Source organism: Pavona decussata, unplaced genomic scaffold (assembly GCF_977016875.1).
Source record: "Pavona decussata unplaced genomic scaffold, jaPavDecu1.1 SCAFFOLD_143, whole genome shotgun sequence".
Taxonomy (NCBI): domain Eukaryota; kingdom Metazoa; phylum Cnidaria; class Anthozoa; order Scleractinia; family Agariciidae; genus Pavona; species Pavona decussata.
Genome location: NW_028145556.1, coordinates 960098 through 969468, shown reverse-complemented (window position 1 = coordinate 969468; position 9371 = coordinate 960098). Strand labels below are relative to the sequence as shown.

Sequence of the window (9371 nt, the reverse complement as noted above, 5' to 3'; positions counted from 1 at the left end):
AGCGGATGGAAATTGATTAATCTTCATCTTCTTTGCCCATGGAGTACTTGTAAGGTTTAAATTTCTCATGCCGACGTTTCCTCAGCTGTTTGCCATGAACTTTATGATCAGCCAAATAATTTACATACTGAATCCGACGCCTTTTGCGCTTAGGGGCTTGTTGTGATCGGGTTCCGCCTGCTGTGGGAGGAGGGGTCAGGAAAGTAGGGTTTAAGGGTGATGGAGGGGTGATGCTTTCTTTGTAACGTTTTTGAGAGATAGGGATGTACAGCTGTGCAGATGTAGAGCTGTGCAGAAGAGAATTTACGAGTGATTTAGCTATATTGTTCTGATAATAAAGGTATTTTAAAATTTGAGGGTTTGGAATCACAAAGAGAAACAGACAAGTATGAAGTTCAACAATGTCTGGAAATTTCAAAATGCTTAGATTAACATAATTTGAAGTCTTTATTAGATCAGTCACAACATACGTGTGACTTTGCAATCAATAACCAATCATATCCAGAGGGTGAGATCGGACGTCAGCATATACAAGGCGCCTCTGGCTGCCGCCTCAGTCCATATCTGATCTCACCCCACCCTCCCCAGACCAACACACACAAAGACCAGACCACAACACTGGGAACTACGTCCCCTACTCTTTACGAACAGGGGGGAATATTAACCTAGATAGTGAAATTAGGATGTATTTTTTAACGCATACCTCAACGGAGACACCGGCCAAAAACTGATCAATTACATTTTCATGTGACCATTTATAGAAAAAGAACATGAAAGCTGTGATGGGTAATAGTGGCAAATGTTTTGAAACTTAAAGTTACTTACTTGGCAAAAATGCAAAGCTGCTCAACTGTTAAACTGTTAAACTACGTCAACTGACAGCATTATCGTTCGCGGTCCTTTGCAGTTTTCACGTCTACTTTATTTTTTGGGGCCGTAGGTCTTTACAGATCCGATATACTGTGCCTTTTAAGCATGGTTTTGTCCATGCGTTTCAATGTTAGATGGTTTTGTCCATCTACATTCAGTTGACTTTGCGAGACAGGAATTCGATGCTTTGTCTGCTTTCTCCCTGAGGCACGTGATGTGGCAACGCGTGATTCGGGGGGCGGGCAGGTTCAAAGTATGAGGCTTGATAGGACATGGGTTTTGTTGCATTTTATTTGAGCTGGCTTCATATAGAACTGCTACACCGTGCTGACGAGTTCCAATAAGAACGAAACAGCTGTCCACGGTTGCAGCCCTGTTTTGTCGGTTTCTGTCGGGTTGTTGTCTCGCAAAGTCAACTCTTTCACGTAGTATCAGCCTTGCAGTTTGTGTTACAGTTTATTTTTGGCTGATTAGGTCTCTTGTAGATCCTACGTCAACTGACAGCATTATCGTTCGCGGTCCTTTGCAGTTTTCACGTCTAGCATATTGAAGCCTCATTTGTCCTTCTCGAATTGAAAATCTGTACAAAAATTGACGTGGCTTGGAATTGACAATAATTCAATTCCTCACAGCTGTCATTTTTCATTCAAGAAAGGTGAGATGTTTTTCAATCCGGATAATAATAATAATAATAATAATAATAATAATAATAATAATAATAATAATAATGATGATGATGATGATACTAATAATAATAATAAAAAGAACATGAAAGCTGTGATGGCATAGGGAAAGATCAAAGGAACTCGTAGACAGAACAGAGCGTATTTAGGAGATGGCACCATGTAAGACTAAGCGAGCACTGAATCTGGCGGCGGAAAAAGGATCATCGGCGTGGCTTACAGTCCTCCCTCTTAAAGATCTGGGTTTTAACCTCAATGAAAGGCAGTTCCGCGACGCTGTTAAATTACGCTATGACTGGCCAATAGTGACATCCCTTCCACATGTGTCTGTGGGGAAGTTTTTACAGTTGACACTCAATGATCTGTAAACTAGGAGGTTTCGTCATTCAGCGTCACAATGAGCTCAGAGATTTGGAGGCTGAACTCCTGAGTACAGTTTGCAGTGACGTTGAGACTGAGCCAGTTCTCCTAGACATCTCTGGAGAACAGTTAAGAAGAGGATCCAACAAAGCACAAGATGCGAGATTGGATATCCATGCACGTGGGTTCTGGGAGCAGCGACGATCGGCATTCTTTGATGTAAGGGTTTGCCACCCCAATGCTGAATCGTATAAGGACCTGGAGCCGCAACAGATCTATCGTACGCATAAGAGTGAGAAAAAGCGTCTGTACTCAAGGAGAGTTCTCGACATTGAGCATGGAACATTTACACCTTTGGTCTTCACTACAACCGGCGGAATGGGCAATGAATGCTTGAGTTACCATAGTCAATTAACGGAGCTGATTGCTATCAAGAAAGGGGAGCAATATGCCAAAACCATGTCATGGATCAGAAGCCGAATTTCATTCGCACTGTTAAGATCTGCACTCGTCTGTCTTAGAGGTTCTAGGACATTACGAAGAATTCAACGTGACATCAAGAACGCGGACATTGACATTGAAACTGCAGAAGGGGCCATTTGAGAGATGCGTATTTTGTTTATTTTTTTTTCTTTTCTTTTTATCAAGTGAAACTGATTTTAAAATGCCGAATTTAATTTTTTTTGAAACTTCGTGACATTTGTTTTTTTTTTCTTTTTCTTTACAAAAACATAATTGCTTGAAAATATTATCTTTTTTTTTAATCGAAATGAAATGTGAATAGATTTTTAATAGCTCTTTTTTATATACTTTTAACTTGTAAATAGCAATTTGTGTGGAATAATTTAATAAAGAATTTATTATTTTTAAAAAAAATATTTAAAAAATAATAATAATAACAATAATAACTGAGAGGAAGTCTGATTTACAGCTGTGCAAGAATGAGTGTTTCAGTTGGCTGAATAAATGGAGATCATGCCCCTCGCACACTATTGCCGGTGTATTTGAACTGCACGAGCAACTTTTGCCCACAAAGCTATACTCTAGTAAGAAGACACACACGAGTTGACCCGGGGATGTGAAGTGTAGGCTATGTCGTCATGCCCAAGAATGTGTCCCGCACATTCTAGCCGGGTGTTCTGCACTAGCTCAGAACAAGTATTTGCTCAGACATAACATGGCTTTAAAAGTCCTGTTCTACGAGCTCCTACGTGGCCAAGATCTTCTTGAGGAAGTACCACCATGGTACTCGCCAGTGATGCCAAAGCCGGTGTACAAGTCAGAACAAGTAGAAGCGTGGTGGGATGTACTTGTGTATGCAGATCGCCAGGAGGTGTGAGCCAACCGGGTCGATGCGAGGGTTGTGAATCATGAGAGCAAGAAAGTCATGACCATAGTGATGAGCTGCTCATGGATTAGTAATCGAGAGAAGAAGAGCGAGGAGAAAACCATGAAGTATGGTCCCTTGAGGTGGGAACTGAAGGAGCAATATAAAGGATATGAGGTGCACCAGTATAATATTATCATGGATGTGCTAGGCGGCTGGTCGAAAGAGACAGAAATTAGTGTGCGATCACTGGTTGGGCGAAAGACTACTCAAGTCTTAGAGAGAATGCAGAAGGCGGTTTTATCGGCGACGCTGAACATTGCGAGAACTTTCAAAGTACAGTGTGTTTCAAAAGTTCGTTCCGATTTGTTTTCTTCTAACGTTTCATTATTTATTTAAACTACCTCTTTAAAAATTAGGTATATTATTTTTTGCTTATTTTCATTCTATCATTCAAATTATTAGTAACCAGAATGCCCACCTTTATTTTTAATGACATTTTCTAATCGCCTAGGCATAGAATGTGCGAGTTCCTTTAGCGTGTCAAGAGTCACATTTTTCATGCAAAGCGTAGTCGCCTCTTCAGCCCTTTCATCGTTTTGGGGGCTGGATCTTTGTACGTTGTCTCGTCAATGATACTCCACATGTTCTCAATGGGATTGAGATCAGGAGAGTTCGCTGGCCAGCCATCCTTGGCTATAAAGTTTGGCAGATTCTTTTGACACCATCTCTGAGTTGCCTTTGAAGTGTGAGCCGGTGCTCCATCCTCAACGAATGTCATCTCTTTCTTTGAGCTAAACAGCTTCCTCTCTATCGGGCCACCTGTAACCTGACGCCTTGATGTTAACGGTTTGACTTCTTTCTCAAGGATTTGGTTGATGTAGTATTCAGAAGTTACGGTTTGGCCTGTGGGTAGCATGTGTAACTTTGTGAGCCCACGACCCGGCATGCCACCCCACACCATCACCTTTGCACTTTGCTTCACTTGGAAAGCTGGAGGAACATCACATTCCTGCCAGCCCCAAACAATATCGTTTTTTGGATTTGGGTACTGGAAAAGATATTTAGGACACTCATCTGTGAATAAAAAATTGTCCCAATCCCCTGCTGTCAGCTTCGCGTATTTCTTGGCAAATCTCAAACGGGCTTTTCTTTGCTTTTCGCTCAACACTGAGAGGTATTTTCTTTCGCTTGAAAGCCTTCCATCCTTTCCTAGTCATGTATCTCCACACCGTTATGCTCCAAACTTGGATATTTTTCTGCTGAAGATTCTTGGCAATCTTCCTTGTTGAATTGTTCCGTTTGTACTTTGCTTTCTCGATTGATTTTCGAGCACAATTCGTCAAAACAGACGGTCGCCCGCGTTTTGGTTTGTCTTCGAAGCACTCTCTTTTCGACCACTTGTTCACCCAACGTTCAGTCTTGTTAAAAAATTTAGCGATTTCTTTGACTGAATGACCAGATGATCGTAATATGGCTGCTTGAGCTCTAGCATAAACAATGTCTGACTTCATTTTCGTAACAGAGAAAACAGAAAATCCAGGAAAAAAATCAGAGAATAACAACAAATTCGAGAAAGGACAACATGCATCAAAGGCGCGAAAAAATGGCGGGAAAACGCAAGTGTGTACATTTGGCGCGAAAATCAAAACAAAGGCATCAAGTTGACAATAAAATTGCTATTACCACCCATTTTAATAAATTATCTACCTCAATTTATTGAAAAAGTTCTAACAAACAATTGATTTGTTTAAGAAATAAACAACTTTAAATCGGAACGAACTTTTGAAACACCCTGTAGTAACATGATAATGTTATATTATACCAAGATTGATAGACCAGCCATGAATAGCTACTTGTATGAGTTTTAGACTTTCAGACATCTAGACTATGACTTTTATATATGTATATATATTTTATTGATTTATTCACGTGCTATTTTAAGTTTCGCTTTGCCCACAGGTTACGCTACGCGCCCTGTGTTGCTTTCTGATACCGTGCATACAGATAGTTTTACTGCACATCATCATCATCGTCATTATTATTATTATTATTATTATAAAATGGCAGTAAAAACTTCTGGATTCCTAGATTACCTAAACAATGATTGGGCGGCCAGCCGTAGCCAATCAATGTAACGACCAAATTACAAATCACAAATTTACAATTAACCTCCGAACTTCTAATCATAAAAATCCTAGTAATTAAGAGCGGCGGTCAGAAAATATCAAGCATTTGGTGGCAGAACTCGAGAAATCAATTTCGCTCATTTTCTGGCTACAAAAAGCCTTTAAGTAGAGAACAAATTTGCCGCCTTCAGTTTTCTCTAGGAGCGCTTATCGTTCTAGAAAACTGAGATAAACAAATTTGACCCGCGAGGATCCCGAAAGTACCCGCACGGCAGTGTGAAATTAATATTCTGAACTGACTCTTCATCTCGAAGGAAAGAAGATCCATGGTATTTTTATACTCGGTATTGACAGCGGAAGCACCGCACGTTTATAGCAAAGTTTGAACTAGACTTAACCATTATGAATAAAAGCAAACAGAGCTTAGGAAAATGTCCCTTTTCTAAACAGGAAAAATCCCGCAAAAACGGATAAATTTTAAAGATAGTTTTCGCTATGTGGTATAACGCCGATTTTTCTTAAACTTTGCCTTTTCAGTAATGTAACGTTGTTCTTGATAATGTATTAAAATCAGCCTGGGTTTTGAATTAAGCACTTTACACGACCGTTTTGAAGTCACCATAATTCGTTTAAAATTCCGACAACGGCTAAATAAACAACCGTTGTTGCGTTACCGTGACAATAAACAGACTAATTTTACATATACCAAAAAAGCGTAATGAAAACAAATTTCTTTTAATCCTTAATTACAATAAGGTAAAGTCCGGTCTGGGAACCGATTTTTCTCGTTTGCGTTGTGAGATTTTTGCTTATAAAACCATATCTAGTAAGGAGCAGTAAGCGTCTCGATGTCCATTTCTTGAGTTCGCTCAGGTGTCAGATTGCCAATGAAACCGCATCAAAGGGAAATCTGTGGGGGTGAAGTTCTCCCCTATGACTATGGTAAAATGCTCGCTGAAATAAAAATTGGAGACCGGTCAAACTTTCCTATTCTGTTTTTAATTCGCTAAATAGTTAGGGTTGCGTTTTACAAATTCCGAAATCACCAATAATCAGTGAATATTAATAATATCACGCATTGGTGTTTACCAAAGTAAATTGAATTAGTAAAGTAAATGTAAGATAAATTCAATTAAGGAAACTGGAAAATTTGTCACTTTAAATTTGGTCTGATATTCTTGTGCTGTCATGGAAGCATGGAGGTGGTCTTTTAGCTCCTTGGCCGGAGGTCCTTGCTCTTACGACCCCAGAGACAGGAGCAGATCAACTGAAGTAAACTAGTGCAAAAGGAACATCGCCGGTCACAAGGGTTCCTTGTCAATAGCCGATGTAGAAACCGAAATTGAACTTATTCTGACAAGAATGTTTATCTCCTTCACCATGAATGTTCATCTCCTTCACCTTTCGGAATTGACGATTTGTCTTCGACACCGTTCCACTTCGTCTCTGGGCATTGGCTGGCGTCGAGGTCAGTTCAAATAAGTGTCAAACTTCTCCGCCGGTATCAAGCCATGACAGCCAGGCGCAAAAAGCCGCAAAACTAGAACGAGGACTTGAAAAAAATTCGTGTTATTTGCTATGGAAGAAACTAGGACTGTTTATTCCAGTTGGTTCAGGTATGCGTTTACATAATTTCCATTACCTTTTATGTATAATAAACTGTAAAAACGTCTGATGTAACACTTTACTTTTTTGCACATTCGGTCTTTTCCAGGACAAAATATTAGTATTCAGATGTATTTTCAGTTCATCAGATGCGGAGAAAGCCGTTAATTAGACTAAACGTGAAGTTTTCAGTGTTATTTATTTATTTATTTATTATTTTTATTTTCTGTGCTTGGAACCCTAGTCCTAGTGCTACTGACTGTGGTGGACAACTTTTTGTTCACTACCTCGTAAAAAGGTCCTTCTCTTGAGGAAAGTAAGACATCATAGTTACAGCTTTTCAGGCTTGTGTAACGCCCATGCTAAAGACTTATTATCCCTATCAAAGGAAAGTATTGAAAACTTTTCAATTGAAGGAAAAGAAGCCTGGTCCCAGCTCTTAAAAGTGTGAAGTTTGTGTCTTCGCCACGCCCTAATGCTAGGATTTTTAGGTCTGCATGCACCTTCCTTTAATCTTTAGAACAAGGGAAGCAGCTTATGACGGTCTAAGTGAAATGAAGAGGCTGAAATTAAAAAGAAATAAGGTTATGTATTTAATTAAGCCACCCCCACCCCCCTTTCCCCTCTATCTTAGGAAGAAGTAAAATTTCGCTCTACACTTAAATCAGTGAGTGTATCTTTTTAAGTCTGTTCCTCCGGTGTATCTTTCGCATTGACGGTTTTTGTTGCTGGTCGCTATGAAAAAGAAAATTCAATAAAGAACTACGGGTACTAGTCATTTGCGCAAAAGTTGTCACAAAGAGTTCGTTATTCCAGATAAGCAGCTGGTATATAAAGCCATACTGTTAAACGCGTCCGTAACAAGGGGAGGGGCAGGGGGGGACTCGAGCCCCGACCCCCCCCCCCCCCCAGAATTTTAAGAAGCGTAAAAAACAATGTGTCAAAAAATAAATAATTAAAAAACAGTAATAATGTACAACAATCAATCTTGAATTCTGACGCTGCAAGTGCCTTTTCACAACCCTTAATAAATTGTTTATTATACCTGACAGTTTCCTCCGCTAACATTTGGCTTTTATACAACAGCAGCAAAGGCAGTCCTTCCTTGTGAATCGGAAATAAGAACCAAAATCCTCATGACCGATTTGTGTCTTTTAGTAGGGAGTTAAAGATAACATGACGGTGATGGTAGCGAATTCGAAAACACAAAGAGAATTCGCGTTCTTTTAAACTTCATCGCGATAATTCCAGCTCCCACCTTTTTTTTTTTTAATTCTAGACAAATCTTCCTGCGGACATATTCTTACTGCCTGATTCCAAGTTCACTGGAAAAAGAGAAAGGGAAATTTGTCGTCGTCTTTTTACGTCATTCTTTAAACGTGAACAAGTTTGGCAATTTCACGTGGTAGTCCGTACAGTGACGGCAAAGGGTCGAAAAGAAGTTTAATGTACCAAAAAGTGTGATGCAAGTGCAAAGTTATTGTTTTGCTTACTATATCTGCCCCTTTTTTGATGTTTCCTATTTGCTTTCCCCATCCCAGTTGTTTTAGCCTGACTACGGGCCTGTTAAAGCAATTCTTCCCGCCCCCCACCCCTTCCCTACTGCCTACTGCCATATCTCAGTGACCATCTAACTAATTTGCATATTTGCTGTCACGCAACATTGTTAGACATGTCTGAATCTTTTCGATTTCTTCTCTTCCCGTCGATAATGGTTAAAAGGAAGCGAGGGGAAAACAGAAATCTTTCTGATATGCAAGATAGGAGCATTATTGAAGGCCCTGAAGCTGTAATTAGCAGTTTGCCCGTCGCGTCGGTTTGTTTTCACTGGCAGTCATTTGGTCGCCAAACGATGTCGTGGTCGAAATTAGCCAACTTTAACGACCTTTTGTGAAAATCTCAATGGAGAACCCAGCCTGATATTTAGGTATGAAGTACATCAAGGCAATTGTTACTGAAAGCCAAAGTGTGAGAATATTTCGAGTTATACCACATACTGAAATGTGTGCTTGACCTTTGACACTACGTTACAGAGTAAACCAGCTGTAAAAATATGCCGCTGGTTTTAAATTGTTTAAATTTGCCAGATATCATAACAAACACAAATTCATCGGTTATCATATCAGAAAGAGATTGTCTTTCGATATAAGAAATCCCGATTTTCGTACGCTTCTTCTAAAACAAACGGGGAGACAATGAAAAGTGGCGATTTTCCGGTTTTAAATTCAATCATTTTTCAGTTCACAAGGCTTCGATCGATTTTCCTGATTTTCTCAAAACGCAAATGTTTCTGGCCAATTTAAGCCACACCATGATTCTTACTTTAGTAAAACCTTATTATGGACAAAAGATGAAAGAAATCGACTCTGCTAAGTTTCGCCAGAAAATTCAGATTTT

General features: G+C 39.6%; 1 pseudogene across 1 annotated transcript; it reads left to right on the top strand.

The window, feature by feature from the left end:
* Nucleotides 1–1910: 1910 nt before the first annotated feature.
* On the top strand, nucleotides 1911–5250 carry LOC146466488 (uncharacterized; annotated as a pseudogene). The gene is made up of 3 exons (XR_014867956.1): nucleotides 1911–2132; nucleotides 2827–3583; nucleotides 5042–5250. The product of XR_014867956.1 is annotated as an uncharacterized LOC146466488 (transcript).
* The last annotated feature ends 4121 nt before the right edge of the window (nucleotides 5251–9371 follow it).